The 18,228-nt window shown below is 38.2% G+C and overlaps 1 protein-coding gene across 15 annotated transcripts in view; it reads left to right on the top strand.

Annotated features, from left to right (window-relative positions):
- FAM168A (family with sequence similarity 168 member A) overlaps positions 1 to 18,228 on the top strand; it is a 206,085-nt gene that overhangs the window by 95,324 nt on the left and 92,533 nt on the right. The window contains exon 1 of one of the 15 annotated variants that reach the window (XM_055549040.1): positions 14,980 to 15,002. The exons of the other annotated variants lie outside the window; for them this stretch is intronic. The gene's annotated coding sequence lies outside the window, so the exon portion shown is untranslated. Of the gene's footprint in view, positions 1 to 14,979; positions 15,003 to 18,228 lie in introns of those variants that run through there. 15 annotated transcript variants of the gene reach the window in all.

The following is an 18,228-nucleotide window of genomic DNA, read 5'->3' as shown; positions in this document are numbered from 1 at the left end:
TGGTCTCCTTTGACTATTTTCCTTTGTTTCTGCATTTTTTTAGTTCTCTGATTGAACTTACTCTTTGGCTGAAGTTTTTCTGTAAAGAAAGGTAGAGTGAGAATATGGGGGGTGGGCAAGAACCATAGGGTCCTCCTCTGTTTCACCTTTTATATCCTTTTCTGGCCTAATTGCATTATCTAGGACTTCCAGTATGATGTTGAAACGAGTGGTGAGAGGGGCTATCCTTGCTTTGTATGGGATCTTAGTGGGAAAAGTTAACAAGTTTCTCACCATTAAGTATGATGTTAGCTGTAGGTTTTTTGTAGATAGTCATTATCAAGTTAAGAAAGTTCTCCTCTCTAGCTTACTGAGAATTCTTATAATGAATGCATGTTAGATTTTGTCAAATGCTTTTCCCTGTATCTATTTAATATGATTATGTGATTTTTATGTGTTTCAGTTCAGTTCAATCGCTCAGTCATGTCCGACTCTTTGCGACCCCATGAACCACAGCACGCCAGGCCTCCCTGTCCATCACCAACTCCCCGAGTTTATGTGTTTACTAATATTTATTAATATGATTATGTGATTTAATTGATTTTTGAATGTTGAACCTGCTTCACATAGCTGGGATAAATCCCACTTGGTCATAGTATATAATTCTTTTTCTTTTTTAGTTTCTTTTTTTAAAAAATATAAATTTATTTTATTTTAATTGGAGGCTAATTACTTTATAATATTGTATTGGTTTTGCCATACATCAACATGAATCCACCATGGATGTACATGTGTTCCCCATCCTGAACCCTCCTCCTGTCTCCCTCTCCATCCCATCCCTCTGGGTCATCCCAGTGCACCAGCCCCGAGCAGTCTGTATCATGCATTGAACCTGGACTGGCGATTCGTTTCACATATGATATTGTACATGTTTCAATGCCATTCTCCCAAATCATCCCACTCTTGCCCTCTCCCACAGAGTCCAAAAGACTGTTCTATACATCTGTGTCTCTTTTGCTGTCTGGCATACAGCGTAATTGTTACCATCTTTCTAAATTCCGTATATATGTGTTAGTATACTGTTGGTGTTTTCTTTCTGGCTTACTTCACTCTATAATAGGCTCCAGTTTCATCCACCTCATTAGAACTGATTCAAATGTGTTCTTTTTAATGGCTGAGTAGTACTCCATTGTGTATATGTACCACAGCTTTCTTATCCATTCATCTGCTGATGGACATCTAGGTTGCTTCCATGTCCTGGCTATTATAAACAGTGCTGCGATGAACATTGGGGTACACGTGTCTCTTTCCCTTCTGGTTTCCTCAGTGTGTATGCCCAGCAGTGTGATTGCTGGGACATATGGCAGTTCTATTTCCAGTTTTTTAAGGAATCTCCACACTGTTCTCCATAGTGGCTGTGCTAGTTTGCATTCCCACCAACAGTGTAAGAGGGTTCCCTTTTCTCCACACCCTCTCCAGCATTTATTGCTTGTAGACTTTTGGATCGCAGCCATTCTGGCTCGAGTGAAGTGGTACCTCATTGTGGTTTTGATTTGCATTTCTCTGATAATGAGTGATGTTGCACATCTTTTCATGTGTTTGTTAGCCATCTGTATGTCTTCTTTGGAGAAATGTCTGTTTAGTTCTTTGACCCACTTTTTGATTGGGTTGTTTATTTTTCTGGAATTGAGCTGCAGGAGTTGCTTGTATATTTTTGAGATTAGTTCTTTGTCAGTTGCTTCATTTGCAGTTATTTTCTCCCATTCTGAAGGCTGTCTTTTCACCTTGCTTATAGTTTCCTTTGTTGTGCAGAAGCTTTTAATTTTAATTAGATCCCATTTGTTTATTTTTGCTTTTATTTCCAATATTCTGGGAGGTGGGTCATAGAGGATCCTGCTGTGATGTATGTCAGAGAGTGTTTTGCCTATGTTCTCCTCTAGGAGTTTTATAGTTTCTGGTCTTACGTTTAGATCTTTAATCCATTTGAGTTTATTTTTGTGTATGATGTTAGAAAGTGGTCTAGTTTCATTCTTTTACAAGTGGTTGACCAGTTTTTTTAGCACCACTTGTTAAAGAGATTGTCTTTTCTCCATTGTATATTCTTGGCTCTGTTGTCAAAGATAAGGTGTCCGTGGGTGCGTGGATTTATCTCGGGGCTTTCTATTTTGTTCCATTGGTCTATATTTCTGTCTTTGTGCCAGTACTATACTGTCTTGATGACTGTGGCTTTGTAGTAGAGCCTGAAGTCACACAGGTTGATTCCTCCAGTTCCATTCTTCTTTCTCAAGATTGCTTTGGCTTTATGAGGTTTTTTGTATTTCCATACAAATTGTGAAATTATTTGTTCTTTTTTTTAATTGGTAAATTTTTGGCTGCACTGGGTCTTCATTGCTGCATTCAGCTTTCTCCATTGCAGAGAGCAGGGGCTGCTCTCTAACTGTGGTGCATGGGCTTCTCATTGTGGTGGCCTCTCTTGTTGTGCAGCAAGGGCTCTTGGTGAATGGGCTCAGTAGTTGTGGGCCATGGGCCTATTTGCCCTGTGGCAGGTGGGGTCTTCCCAGACCAGGGATCAAATCCATGCCCCCTACCTTGGCAGGCAGATTCTTAACCACTAGACCACCAGGGAAGTCCCTATAATTCTTTTTATATTTTTTTAGATCCAATTTACTGATATTTTGTTGAAGACTTGCATCTGTGCTCATGAGGAATATTGGCTTATAGTTTTCTCTTTTGTAAGGTCTTTGCCTGATTTCAGTATTAAGGCAATTCTGGATTCATAGAGTGCATTGGAAAGTATTCCCTCTGCTTCTATTCTCTAAAAGAAATTATAAAGAATTGGCATGATTTCTTCCTTAAATATTTGGTAGAATTTACCAGTCAACCCATCTGGGCCTGGTGCTTTCTGTTTTAGAAGATTATTAATTATTGATTCAATTTCTTTAATAGATACTGGTCTATTCAGATTGTTTCTTTTTGTTTGAGTTTTGGCAGATGGTCTTTAAAAGATTTGGTCTATATTATATAGAGTTGTTCATAATATTCCTTCATTATCCTTTTAATTTCTATGGGATCTGTAGTGATGTCCCTTTTTAATTTCTGATATTAGTTATTTGTGTCTTTTTTTTCTTAGCCTAGACTTACTGATTTTATTGATATTTTTGTTTTGTTGGTTTTTCTCTATTGTTTTCTTGTTTTCAATTTCAGTGCTTTCTGCTTGAATTCTTTTTTTTTTTCTTCTGTTTATTTTGGATTTAATTTGCTCCTCTTTTTCTGTTTTCCTAAGGCCCACTGCCTTTTTCATAGGCATTTACTACTATCAAGTTGTGACCTATGTTGAGAGGAATGGTTCCAAATCTTATACTTGTGTAATTGATCCCCAACTTGAATGGCTTATGCTTCCTATCGTATGTTGAAATGGTACAGAATATGCCTTCACGTTAAAAAAAAAAAACACCCAGGGTCATGTCAGGTATTTAAAAAAGTGATTCCCTGAGTCAAAACCAAGATTTTGCAGTATAAAAGATGCTTACGAGATGTTTTCCCCAATCTCCTCAAGGGACAGAAATATTTATTTTTGCATTTAGGAATGTACTTTCAAAGAACTAATGGTCAAGCACAATCTATCATGATACACATGACTTCTGTCTCCACTCATCCTTTCCCCACCGAATAAACACTGGTCTTTAAATGTTAATATATAGCATATATTTCTTTGGGATTTAGAAAGCTATGAATTAAAATAGTAAAAAGAGCAATAGCCTTTAGCAGTCAGTTGACTTGGATTGTAGGCTAACTGCTTGAAGTGTGATGAGGGTGTACAGAATGGGATGGGGAGAAATTACTTACCACTCAGTTGCATTTTTAAAAATGTATGTAGACCCATTGACCTTGCTCTAAGTTTTCTGTGACCACATGCTCTTGCCTCTTCCCTATAGCAATCTGTATTTTCAAAAAATAATTTATCAGTATACTTCTAATTATTTGTTCCATATATGTCTTCCTCACTAGTCAGCAAACTCCATGAGGCAGGAATCACATCTGTCTTGTTCATCATTAGGCATAGAAACACTTAAATATTTTTGGATGAATGAAGAGTTTTCTACAATGCAAACATTCTGTAAAAGTTCCAGAAGCCCATTGATTCATTTAGAGGTTCTTTAGACATTTACTTCAAGGCACTGATTTGGAGGTAAATTGCCCTTGAAGTGCCCTGAAGGCACTTGAAATCTATTAGAGGAGATGGGCATGGAAAAAAAAGTTGTAGTACAAGTTTGTATGAAGTTCTGCAGCAGCCTAGAGGAGGTGAATAATTTACATTTAAAAATTAAACTCAATTTAGTTTAGTGTTTGAAATATATTACTGGAAATATAATAGCATTCAATTCCAGCAATAACTTAAAGTTGGAAAATTACTTAAATTTATTCTATCATGGTACAGGAATGGGGAGCTGTTAATCCCAAGTATATTCATTTTGAGATGTGTTCTATCAATATCAGTTTATCAGGCACTTTCTCAACCATTTATTTAACCACTTATCTATTATTTAATTCTTTCAACAATCTGTTAAGACAAATGGTACAATTCCCCATTTTATAGATGAAATTGAAATCAGAGCAGTTAAATAGCTTTCTTGAGGTAGCACAGCTGGTAAACAATGATGCCAGGGCACATTTAGGTCTTTTGGCAACAAGCTCAGAGCTCTTTGTATTATATTATAGGCTCATTTTTTTAGCTCTCTGTAGTGTTCCCTCAAAGGGCCAGAGTTCCTAATGCTTGTGAGCTTTCTAAGATTCTGATTCTTAGGACTCAGCCAGAATGCCATCTTTCATGATGCTTTTCCTATGAGAAGTGGTTTCTTCAGCCTCATTTTTCATTTATTAATATTCTTATGGCAGTTTTACTTAAGTGCTGTGTTTGACTAACTTTCATCATTTCTCCTACTTAAAATCCTCTTGAGGGGAAGGCAGCTATTCTGAATATTTCTGTATTAGTTCATGGGCTTTTATAATTTATATTATATTTTATAATTTATATATCATGAATGGTTATAGTTTTTCATACCTTCACTAGAATTCTTTTGTTAATTAAATAGATTGAAAGTGGCACTTTTTCTTTTCCTTCTTTTATTAATAGTTATTTTCTTTGGTTTATAAGAAGTAACATAACTGTTGAAGTGTTCTCCCTTTCTGGAATAAATGTCTTATAGAAGTCACTATAATTGGCCAAAGGGAGCTATTTTGAGGCAAAGTGAATTATGGTACCTCTTCTTCATACCTGGAGGTAGTGGCAAGGAAGTTGCTGACAGGGAAGTACTTTTTCATTCTGTTTCTTTAAAAGGACATTTGTCTCTTCCTGTTAATCTATAGGTAGGTACAGAATTAAGCTTTGGGGGCTTGTATTAATCTTTCTTTGATTAGAATATTTACCTTACTGGATTCTTGTGAAGATCAAATGTATAGGAGGAGCAGCGTATAGAAGATCATTTGGACTTACAAAGTGCTGTGCAGACAGGAGTATGGTTTTTTATCCTCCAGAGTAATAAATAACTGCTATTTCTGAACTAGCTAAAGCACAGTTCTTCACCCAAACCGTGTGCCTTTTTTTGCCTTTGACAGCATAGACTCCTATTAGAATTTCTCGGTCAACCATCAGGTTCAGTGTCACATTTTTTTCCCCAAAGGCAGTTGCATTATGCCAGGTGTTTTCATATATTTCATTTAATTATCATAACAACTGTAAGGATGCTAGTGTTGCCTCCATTTTAAAGTTGAGTAAATCAAGGGCCATTGAGTTCAGATAACTTAGCCAAAATATTAAGTGGCAGAGTGCAGATTTTATTTCATATATTCTGGGTTCATTTTTTGCTAACCCTTATATTAGTGAGAACACACAGAATTATACTGAGGTGTCAGATTGGCCACAAGATTTGAGTGGCATAACATGACAAAAATCTGTGGAATTCTTGCTCATATGAATTCAGTTTCAGGCCAGGTGACTCTGGAGGGCACTTGTCCTCCAGGAAATGATGACTAGCGCATTTATGCTGCTTTTGTCTTGTGTTGCCACAATCCCAACTTAAGATCTCTAGGATGTCTTTGCAGAAAAGAGAGAGAGGGAGGGAGGGAGGAAGTCCATGCCAGAGCTGGAGGGTCATACACAAGCTTTTGAATACTTCTCCCAGATTGTAAGACATGTCACCTTCATTCATAGATCATTAGTGCTACCTAACTACAAGAGATCTGGAAGCTATGGGGGTCTGCCAGACCACACAGATGTTTCCCAGGGGAGTTATTTTTACATAGAACATGTTTCCTTCTAACTTGCATTAGGGATAATTTAACATGTCTGAGCCATGTTTTATACTGTGAGTGCCTCGAGGTCAGGAATTAAATTATTAAATAAGCTATAGAAATGATCCCTGAAAGTATAGTCTTTAAATTATTAAATGAGTTAATTTTTCAGTTCAGTTCAGTTAAACATTTTGAATACCTGCAATTTCAGGCTCTGTTTTCTTTCCAAAATATATAGCCTATATCTATTGTCTATATTATAGGTAAGTAATAATAGCTAGATAGTTCTAGATTTTATGTTCCTTGAGGGCAGTATAGTATTGAGAGAGTCAGTTCCTAGGCAAGTTGATAGCGAGTCTAGGGGTCCCCAAGGAGAGAGGGGTCTGGAATTCTCAAGGAGGAAGAAAGGACAAGCTTTTTTTCTTTCTCCACATTCCTTAGGATTATTTAACAATAATGTATCCTGCCTAAGGACAGTCTTTGGATTCAACCTTTTGTTATCTTACAATGTTAATTATGGGAGTAGACCTGGTCTTTACAAGGATGTATCTTGCCTGAGGACAGTGTTGCCTTAAGATGTAAATTATGGGAGTGGGTCTGATGAGGTCTTTGCAACCTCCAGACATTCTTTGGATTATATAACCTCATTGTTAACACTAGCAAGCGGGTACTCTTTCTGCCCCCTTCTGATGCCTATGTCAGAAGCTTTCTCTATCTCCTTTATACTTTAATAAAACTTTATTACACAAAAGCTCTGAGCGATCAAGCCTCGTCTCTGGCCCCGGATTGAATTCTTCTCCTCCGGGGGCCAAGAATCCCGGTGTATTCGCGTGATTCAACAACAACCTTTCAGAATGGTGGTTAAAAGCACTGATTTTGAAAATGTAGGATTCTCGGTCTGTCGCTTCCTAACTCTCTGACTCTCTGCAGATTTGTTTTGGTCATACTGCGTGGCTTGTGGGATTTTGCTTCCCCGACCAGGGATTGAATCTTGGCCCTTTGCAGTGAGAGCGCAGAGTCCTAACTAATGGACTGCCAGGGAATTCCCAAGTTGTTTTTGTTTTTTTTTTTTAAACAGTTTTATTAAGGTATAATATACAATAAAACCCACTCTTTTAAAGTATATAATTTGTACCTTTTAGTATATTCACAGATTTGTGCAACCACTACTTCTAATTTAAAACATTTTATTATATGGGAAGAAACCTTGTACCTGTTAGGAGTTACTTCCTATTCTCCCCTCCCCTAAGCCCCTGGCAAACACCATACTACTTTCTTTCTATGTGGATTTATGTGTTCTGGATTTGGGCAAGTTATTTAACCTTTCTGTGCCTTGGTTTTCTCATTAACAAGGTAGGGACAATAATACTTAATCAGCTTATTATTATAAGTGTGATATGGGAGCAGGAAGAGTTAAAGAACTTGGAATTGTGTCTGACACATAATAAATGCTATGTGTTTGTTGTTGTCAGGTTGTATTATTATGTTCAACATGATCATGATCATTATTTTGTTCCCTTTATAGAATTGGACTCATGGTAGACACATTCATCTGATTTCCTCTGGCTCCTCCTCTATGTCAGATTTTAGGGAATCTTAAATATGAATTAAAATCCCTGCTCTCAAGTTGTTGACAGTTTTACAGCAGAGACAGATATAGAAAGAGTATATACATATATTCTAATGCAGGCTAACCTTGTGAGGTGGGGATTCTTAGTCATATGATTATAGATGATAAAGCTAAGACCCAGTAATGTTAAATAACTTACCCAGGGCCATGTAGTTAATAGGTAGTTGAGCTGGGATTTGAACCTGAGTCTGACTGATTGCAAAACCTATTTTTACTATTTCTGATGCTTACAAAACAATTTACTGCTACTTCTCTAAAATTTTAAGCCCTACAAAACAAAAACTGTTTTCAGCTAAAAGAGCTTGAGACTCAGCACATACTTAAAAAAATTCAACTGCTGGAGCCCTGCTGTTTTATTCTTTCCTTTACCTGCTCTGGCAAGGAAAAATAAAAAGAACAAACCAAAATAAAAATAACTGAGGACTAAGAAGACCTAAGATGTAGCCTCATTTCTGGGTGAGACAGGCTGTCTCATTCGGCTTTGTCCATTGTCTTCCTTGCCAGGCTCCTGTCTAGTCCCTCTCCCTTCTCTGGTCAGTGAGGCTCCATTGTATGGGCAGGGACTTTAGGACCTCAGTGGAGAGTTTTGCAGAGCTTCCTGCAAGAAATGTTCCTGTAGTTAGCCATGACCTCCTGGCAGCAGTTGTATTCATCATTAGGCTTCAACTTTCCCATCCCCCTTTTGAGGTTCCATTGAATCTGCCAGTCACAGAGCAGCTTCCATTGAATCCAGTAGCCTGTTTCTGGTTATTATCTGAATTGCACTTTTTGGCTCACCTCATTAATGAGCTAGTTCTGTGCTTATTTTCTACAGAATATAAAAGCTGACAGAGCCCTTAAAAGCCCCTAACCCTAGGGAATTCCCTGGCAAGTGAAGGATGCTGGAGAATAGAGGTTGGGGCTAGGTTTTAAAAAGCTTAAAATTTAGATGTGAAGATTTTACTTTTATTTCCATTAATACCATGGTTTATGTTTACTTCTTCTTTGAAGATGCGTTGTGGGAACCCTGGATGGCAGCTGAGTAATGAACTCTCTGCCTTTTTACACTGTACAGATTGGAACTTTGTTTTAAATGTTTCACTTTGACGAACTTACCATATGTAGCTCTGGCTGTTCTTGAGTGGCCTCAGAGGTCCATGACATGTCATCATTTCCCACTTTCCTGAGGTGAGTGTTTGAAAAGTATTTGATGAGGCAGTGGTGGCATTTCTAAATTTGAGGATTCTTAAGCCATCTCTGGGGATTTGTTCACAAATGATATGGTTTTTAATATATTCCCTTCCCACATACTTTATACTCAAGTCCACAGTTGGCCTATCCTGGGTTCTGATCGTACAGCTATTCCCTGACTTGTCTGTATGACCACTGATAAGTCTCTCTCTCTTAGTTCTTGTATCCATAATAACAATGATGCTGACTGCATAATCTCTTAAGACTCTTGTGGTTCTGATATTTTAGGACTCTGTATATGGGATGCAGATCAGCCTTTATTTGACATTCTTCATGTACACAGATCATAATGTATTAAAACGTATTTGTACCACAGTGACTACACACATATTGGCTTATTCATCACATGCTTATGAAATAGATCCCACTGATGATCATGCTACTGTTTTTTGAGTATTTTTCTTGTGTCCTGTCCTTTTTATGTTCTCTTCTGCCTTCATGTTCTGGCTGCACCTTCTGTCATCCTGTGGAGAAGGCCAGGCCCAGATACCACTGTGTTCCAGCAGTATCAGAAAAGCATACAACAGAGAAACACAACCTGCTTACTTCAATTTAAACTGACCTTCCTGCTAGCTACAGATTATCGCCTCCTGCACAAGCAGCCTGTAGGGCTGGAAGGAGGGGACAAGGCAGTTTTGTCCTGACTTGGTGGAAAAACCCCAAGCCTTGCCTCTCCTGTCAGTTGCAAGTACATAGCTTGAATTTCCACCCCTGCTTTACTGCAGTATTAAAGATGTTTGGAAGGAGGCCAGAGATGCAAAAGAGGGAGATAGCTATATTTAGAAAAATGTTGTTTAAGATAGCTGTCTTTGGACATGTTTTTCCCTCATTTTTATTAATTTGCTGCATAGTTTTGATTATGAGCAATAGTAAAAAGTATTCCAAACATTTCATAGCAGTTTAAATTTCAGAGCTATTTTTCTCCTTATCTAATACATCTTTATAAACAACCCGGAGATGATGTATACTATGACTAGTTACTTTTTATTGAGTACTTACTATGTGCCTGACACAGTGCTGAGTGCTTTACATGTATTATTTAACTTTTATATCAGCTGTAAAAGTGGTTTTATTACTGTCTGAAACAGATGAAGATACTAGGAACCAAAGGGAGTAAGTAAGTAAGGTGCCCATTCCCACAGTTAATATGTGATGGAGTTATGATTTGGTTAATATGTGATGGAGTTATGATTTGAATCTAGCCAACAATGCCTGGCTTCACAACTGCTGGTTCTGGTAACTTCTGAGTCTTACAGACTCTCTAGGAGGTATAGCTGGAGAAGGGCATGGCAACCCACTCCAGTATTCTTGCTTGGAGAATCCTGTGGACAGAAGAGCCTGGTGGACTACAGTCCATAGGGTCACACAGAGTGGGACATGACTGATTGTCCCATAGCACACAGCATAGCAGGTATACCATTGTATTTTTCTTAGTAGAGAGATTATACCTTGTCAAGAATCACATGGCATATATATGGTAAATGTAGGACCTGAAGTTTGATCATTTGATATAAATCTATACCCCTGGTTTTTTTGCTTTTATTTTTAGCTATCTTATTTTTATATCTTAAGAAGATGAACCACTTAATGTTCTTTTGGATTAGTCTTTAAATTTATAAATAAATTATAAAAAGGGCTTACTTAAGATGCAAAGAAAAATAAGATGTTCTCAAGGAACTAATAATGGATTGTAAGAAAAAGAAATGCAAATAATAAGTAATTTTTAAAAGTTAAAAAATTAAAGATGAAAAAAATAAAATTAAAAAAGATGTGTTAAATAAAGAAAAATTAGAGAAAAAGAAAATATTTAAAAAACACAGGTATAGAATGAGAGGTTCTCTCACTATATATTAAGTGGGGGAAAACCTCTAACTTAGTGGTTTGGGCTATCAGTGATTTAAAAAAGGGAAATATAATTGTGAGGTATGGTTTAATAGGGAGAGGGTTTATTTGGGGGGAGGGTGTTAAGTGTACTATATAATAAACACAAAACTGTCTTAAGTATGAGTAGGAAAAAAATTTTTGGAGCTGTGTTTTGTTTTTGTAGGAACACAACTCTGAAATGTTCATGTGAATAGGAAAAGCAGTGTATTTGAAACTTTCATGAATTTATCATTTAGTATATTTGTGTTTTCAGTGCCTAGCTTACATAAATGTTTATTGAATGAATGAGTTTTGGGTCTGACTCTGGAGGTGCAGGGGTGCTGTCATTAGTATTGTAATACAATGTGCTATAAAGGGCTAAAGATGGAACCTTTAATGAATACCTAGTCTAGCTTCTTCTTCTAACTGATGTGAGAAGTGGGATCCAGGGAGTGGAAGTGACTTTTCTGGTAAGTTATAAAGGAGAACTAGAATTCACTGCTCCTGGCAGCACTAATGATTTTCTGGAATAAATTGCCAATATTTTCAGAGATTTCATGAATACAGGTAAAATGTATAGAGTAAATATTGTTGAAAATATTTTGATTTACTGACTTCTTTACAGATGAAGTTAGTTCTTCTTATTTCTGCAGTTCTGTATTCAGTTCAGTCGCTCAGTCATGTCTGACTCTGCGACCCCATGGACTGCAGCACTCCAGGCTTCCCTGTCCATCATCAGCTCCCAGAGCTTGCTGAAACTCATGTCCATCAAGTCAGTGATGCCATCCAGCCATCTCACCCTCTGTTGTCCCCTCTTCCTCCTGCCTTCAATCTTTCCATCAGGGTCTTTTCCAATGAGTCTCCTGCATTGCAGGCAGATTGTTTACCAACTGAGCTATCAGGGAAGCCCGTAGTTCTAGATTAGACAGGTTCAGTAGGTTGAACCTAACTTTTGATCATAGTTCTCCTGCGGTGCACATACAGCAGAGCTTTCCCCCTCAAAGGCCAGGTTGGAAGCAGTGGCCTTCATTTCTTATGTATAATTTACCTCTCCTTCCTGGTGTTTGAGTCTTGTTGGTCTTGATAAATGCCTGTTTTCTATGCACAGCATGCAGTTAACATGGAGTCCTGGTGTGGCGCTGCTTAGGAAGCGGTGGGTGAGAGCACATGTGAGAGGGGGCAGTTAAAGGCAGCTTGTGCCTTTAACTCCTTTGGTTAATTAAGCCAGAGAGCTTGTCTGATCATAATGAGTCTGTAAATCTCAGTGCCAGAATGGGAAACTGATGTGGAAAGGATTCATTGGTCTTGTTTCACCACGGAAAGGAATGGAGGTCAAAAGGGTCCAGACGTGGAGGGGAAATTGGAGTCAATAGTCCCAGATTTGACTCTGGGCTCAGTCATTTATAAGCCATGTGACCTTGGACAGGTTCATTAGTCTGAACCTCAATTTTCCCATCTATAACATGGTGTTAATAATACCAAGTATCTCAGAAAATTCAGTGCTTCCCCAGATATCTGTGAGACTTGCTCCTCTCCTCCTCTTTCAGACCTTTCCTCAACTATCACCTTCGTGTGAAGCTTTCCCTAATTATCTTCTTAAATATAATCCCTGTCCTGACACTCCTTGTTCCCTTACCCTGTGTTTTTTTTGTCATGTCACTAAATGGCATTTTTTTTTTTTTTTTTTTTTTTGCTATTTGTTGATTGTCTTGCTCCCACTCATAACAACAACAAAATACAGCAATAATAGTAACAGCTAATTCTTATATATAGGGCACTGTTCTAAGCCCTTGTTAACTAATTTAATCTTTATAGAAAGCCTATTAGGCAGTACTATTGTTATCCCCATTTTATAGATTAAAAAACTCCATGAGGCATGGAGAAGTTAAGTAATTTTCAGGGAACACATAGGTGGTTAGCAATGGAGTCAGAATCTGAACCTAAGCTCTCTGGCTCCAGAGTTCTTGCTTTTAACCACTGTCCTACACTGCCTCACTGGAACATAACATTCTTGAGGACAGGGATGTTTGTCTTCTTATTTATTGTTGCTTTCCCAGTACCTAGAATAGTACCTGGCACATAGTAAGCAAGAATATTTGTAGAAAGAATGGATACATGATGATAACATGTGAGGGGAAAAGGGGTAAATGGCATTGTTGTGAGTTTCATCCTTGGCGCATCTGTATCTTCTGGGGTCCGAGCTATTGCTCTAGTCGTGTGCTGTTCAGCACAGTAGCCAGTAGCACATGGCAGGTGCTCAGTAGCACATGTGACTGACAGCTTCTATATTGAACAGCACAGATGTAGAACATTTCTGTCACCGTAAAAAGTTCTGTTTGGACCAGCCAGAGCGGGTAAGTAAGGTGAGGCCTGAGGAAGAGCAAGTGGTGAGCAAGTGGAGAGATAAAGAGGGATGGGCTCGTGGAGGGCTTTGGATGCTGACATAAAGTTTGGACTTTATTTTGAAGCCAGTGGTTCCTGAATTTGCCATAAGTGTACAGTGCAATAGTGTTAACTATATGTACCTTGTTGTTCAGCAGATCTCTAGAACGTTCCTCTTGCAAAACTGAAACTGTATCCCTTAAACAACAGCTCCCCATCCTTCAACAGCCCCTGGCAACCACCATTCCTTCTGTTTCTGAGTTTATCTGCTTTAGATACCTCATGTAAGTGTTGTCATGTAGTATTTATTTGCCTTTTTGTGACTGGTTTATTTCACTTAGCATAATGTCCTCATTATGGAGAAGGAAATGGTAACCCACTCCAGTGTTCTTGCCTGGAGAATCCCAGGGACGGGGGAGCCTGGTGGGCTGCCGTCTGTGGGGTCGCACAGAGTTGGACACGACTGAAGCGACTTAGCTGCAGCAATGTCCTCAAGGTTTATTCACAGCGTAGCATGTAACAGGGTTTTCTTCTTTGCTAAGGCTTAATATTATAATATTGTATTTATACACCAGTTTTCTTTATCTATTCATCTGTCAGTGGACATTTAAGTTTGTTCCACCTCTTTGTTATTGTGAGTAATGCTGCAGTGAACATGGGTGTGCACATAACTCTTAAAGATCCTGTTTTCAATTCGTTTGGAGCTAGACTCTGAAGTGGGATTGCTGGGTCATATAGTAATTATATTTTTAAATTTTTGAGGCTCCTCCATACCATTATTTCCATAGTGGCTGCACTATTTTACATTCCCACAAATAGTCTACAAGGGTTCCAGTTTCTCTGCATCCTTGCCAGTGCTTGCTATTTTTTTTTTTTTTTTAATGGTGGCTGTCCTCACAGATTTGAGGTGGTATTTGACTTGTATTTCCCTGATGATTAGTGATCTTTTCACGTGTGTTGCCCATTTGTATATCTCTTTTGGAGAAATGTCTATTCATGTTGTTAAATAGAGTTATTTGTAAAACTCTGTTGTAAATAAGAACCCCGGGTGATTCTGAAGGAGAGTGATGGTGAATGGGTCAGCAACTGTGATGGAGAGTGAGGGGGCTTGGATCACTCAAGGTGCATTATTCTTGACTGGGTTATTCTTGGCAACACACACAGTCTCCAGTTTGATTCTTTTGTGATGTCTATACCATTAAGTTTCAAATTAGACAGGTTCCCTGGGGAGTCTTCACTGTGTCCTGATATTATCTGTGCTTCCATTTTCTAATCTTTTAGCTTCTTCTATTACAATCTCTTTCCTTTTCATCAAGAGTACTTTTTCAAGAGTGTTGGTGGTGTTGGGCAAGAATCTAACTCTCATTTTCTCCCATCCTCCTTTTTTCCTTTTTTCTTCCAGCTTCATCATGGTAAATTGCTTACTGATCCTGTGCGCAGGACTGTAGCCCAGAGCATCCTGGGGCCTTTGCACCTAATAAGGGTGGTTCTGCCAGGTTTTTCTGAACCTTTTTGTCCTGAGACAAAGGATTTGGCCTGGTATTTAGTCTTAACTGTTTGGATGCAGCAGCCCTGATTCAGTCTTTGACCTCCCATTGCAAGGGCTCACTGGACTTTGAACTAACTGGTAAGCAGAGGAGATCTCTTTTCCTTTGGGTAGAAAAGCGGCCTCACTGTCACTCTTCTGGAGTCTGGAGGCCTGAGGTGCAGTCCTGGATCTGTTACTGACTTGCTGTGTGACTTTGAGCAAGTTACTGGGTCTCTGTTTTCTCTGTTGCAAAATGAAAGGCTTGAATTAAATGATCTTTGAGATCCTTCCAGTGACATTTGGAATAAGATAAGATTTGCTGGTTGAATAATAATCCATATGATGGATAAAGATGTGTTACATACATACAATGTAAATATTACTCAGCCATTAAAAAGAATGAAATAATGCCGATTGCAGCAACATGGATGGACCTAGAGATTGTCATACTGAGTGAAGTAAGTCAGACACAGAGGAGAAATATCATATGACATCCCTTATATGTGGAATCTAAAATGATACAAGTGAACTTACTTACAAAACAGAAAGAGACTCACAGACTTGGAGAATGAACTTATGATTGCTTGGGAGAAGAGATAGTTAAGGATTTGGGGATGGACATGTACCCACTGCTATATTTAAAATGGATAACCAACAAGGACCAACTGTATAGCACATGGAACTCTGCTCCATGTTATGTGGCAGCCTGGATGGGAGGAGAGTGTGGGGGAGATGAGTACATGTATGTATATGATGGTTGAGGTGCTTGCTGTTCACCTGAAACTATCACAACATTGTTTAATTGGTTATACTCCAGTACAAAATGAAAATATAATCCATGTGAATAATATAAATCAGTGTGAATAATAGAAGTTTCATTTGCAAATGTTAAAAACATGCTACTTTGTTTTTTTGTTTGTTTTAAATATTTATTTTTGGCTGTGTTGGGTCTTAGTTATGGCATGATGTCTTCCCTAGTGCCACGAGGGCTTCTCTCTAGTTCTGACGTGCTGGCTTACTTGCCGCTCCCCTCCCCAACAGCATGTGGAATCTTAGTTCCCTAAGAACCTGCATCCCCTGCATTGGAAGGTGGATTCTTTATTTTTTTCAAGGTATTAATAAATGTATTGAATATGAAAACCTAGCTATAAAAAAGCAGTTGTGTGTTTAACACATGACAAGTTAATCTAGTGCATATTAGGAAAGCACTGTGACAGTACTAACACAGCAATTGACTTATGCCCCAAACAGCCACCCCACCAGGGTGCTTTTCCTGACCCCAAAGCTTCCCAGGGACCACTGGTTCAGGACCACCTGCACCCTGGACATACTTGCTCCTCTTGTTACCAAATGTCTCGCACAACAGCTCAGCAGGCAGTGTGGGGATCTGCAGACCCTTCTTCCTCTTTCCCAAGTCTACAGGTCTGGCCTGCCACGTGGAAGGCAGATTCTTAACTACTGAACCACTAGGGAAATCCTCCAAAACATGCTACTTTGGAATAGCAAACATTTATATCAATAGGCATATTATGAAAAACAGACAGATACATACTTGTCCTCCTGCCTAAAAATGTTTGGTAATATCAAAGCAGATCAGTATCTCCTTCTAAACATCAGTCTTCTTTATCCAAACATTGATATAAAATTACATTTTTTATTAAGGGTCATTTTGCTTCCTAATGAACATGTTGGAATTTATTTTCAGAGTAGCCGGTTACTCCATCCGAATGATATGTAGTTGGAAATATTTGTGCAAGAGTCAGATCAATTTGGAGATCTCAGTGGAACTGGAAGGAAAAAATTCCTGCAGTGAACTTTTGAGTTTATCTTGTAAAGCTAAGTAAATGGTGGTCAACCTTATAGTTTGTGATCAACTGTATCTGAAATTAAAAGTCTGGAATGTTTTAAAAACTAGTATTTTCATGCTATAACTTGGGTAAATCTTGAAAACATTATGCTTTAGTGAAATAGAAAATAGAATGGTGGTTGCTGGGGAGTGGAGAAAATGAGTTAATGTCTAATGGGTACAGAGTTTCAAATGGGGAAGATGGAGATGTTCTGGAGATAGATGTTGGTGATTTGCATAACAGTGTAAATGTACTTAATGCTACAAAATTGTATACTTAAAAATAGTTAAAATGGCACATTTTATGATATATATTTATCACCACAAACAAAAAAACCCTCCAGTGTTTTAAGTCCAGTGCCTACAAGACTGGTTGCCTAAATTTTGGTCAGCCATCCTTGCATTGTATTACAAATGATGAACCCCTTTTTCCTCAACACTTGCAGTGCTGTAGTACTCTACAGTTTAGGAAATGTCTTCTCCTCTGCTTTCCCTTTGAATATTCAGAATAGTCACAAGAAGTGGGTAGAGAGGAGTAGATACGAGATCCTAAGAGGTTTGTCACTGATAGGTCAGGGACAGAGATAAGAGCCTAGACCATATGGTCTGTCTAGTTCCAGAGCCTCCCCATCCATCAGTGCAGGGCTGAAAACTTAAAGTGGGGTGTTTTCAAGAATGGGACCTTGGCATCTTTGAAGCAAGATAGTTCCTCCAACAAAGAATTCCTTGATTAGGGCTCAGCGGCAGAGCAGTTGAGTGCTGCACTGCAGACTTGCAAGTGGGGTCTGGTTTGTCTTCAGATCTTCAGCAGAGCATCTTGACGAAGGAGACTGATCACATCACGTCATCTCATCAAAGTTTGACTGATTTAATACTACATACTCAACTTTTTTTCCCCTAGAGGGAATTAGTTTTTAAAATATGGGTAATACAATAGGATCAAAAGAAAATAAAGAGATTCGTAATGAAGGGGGAAATAAGGGAAACAGAATAAGTGAAACCAGAAGTTCTTGCATAAACTAAGGTTTGGTGTCCTGAGTGTCCTAGTGGCCAGAGCAATGCCTTGTCTAAGGTTCACAGTATCCATCATTCATTCATTTATTCTTTCAACTGATAGTTTATTCCTTCTGAGTGTTTGAATAGTCAGAAGGCACACATTGATATCTGGGTGTAATATCTGAAGTGTAATATCTGAAGAAAATATAGATCATCTTAAACAATAGACAACATTTATGGTTTTGCCACAGTAAGCCTGATGGTAGGGTCTGTGTATGGTTTATTTCTGTTTAGTCTATACCTGGCACCAGTAATAGAGTAAATGCATAATATGAATCAACTGAATAAATAAATGATTTTTTTACAAAAAATTATTGGGGTATAGTTGATTTATAATGTTGTATTACTTTATGGTATATAGCAAAGTAAATCAGTTATAAATATATATCCATCTATCCATCCACTCTCTTTTAGATATTTTTC

Source organism: Bubalus kerabau, chromosome 15 (genome assembly GCF_029407905.1).
Source record: "Bubalus kerabau isolate K-KA32 ecotype Philippines breed swamp buffalo chromosome 15, PCC_UOA_SB_1v2, whole genome shotgun sequence".
Taxonomy (NCBI): domain Eukaryota; kingdom Metazoa; phylum Chordata; class Mammalia; order Artiodactyla; family Bovidae; genus Bubalus; species Bubalus kerabau.
This window is presented reverse-complemented; position numbering and strand designations above follow the sequence as displayed.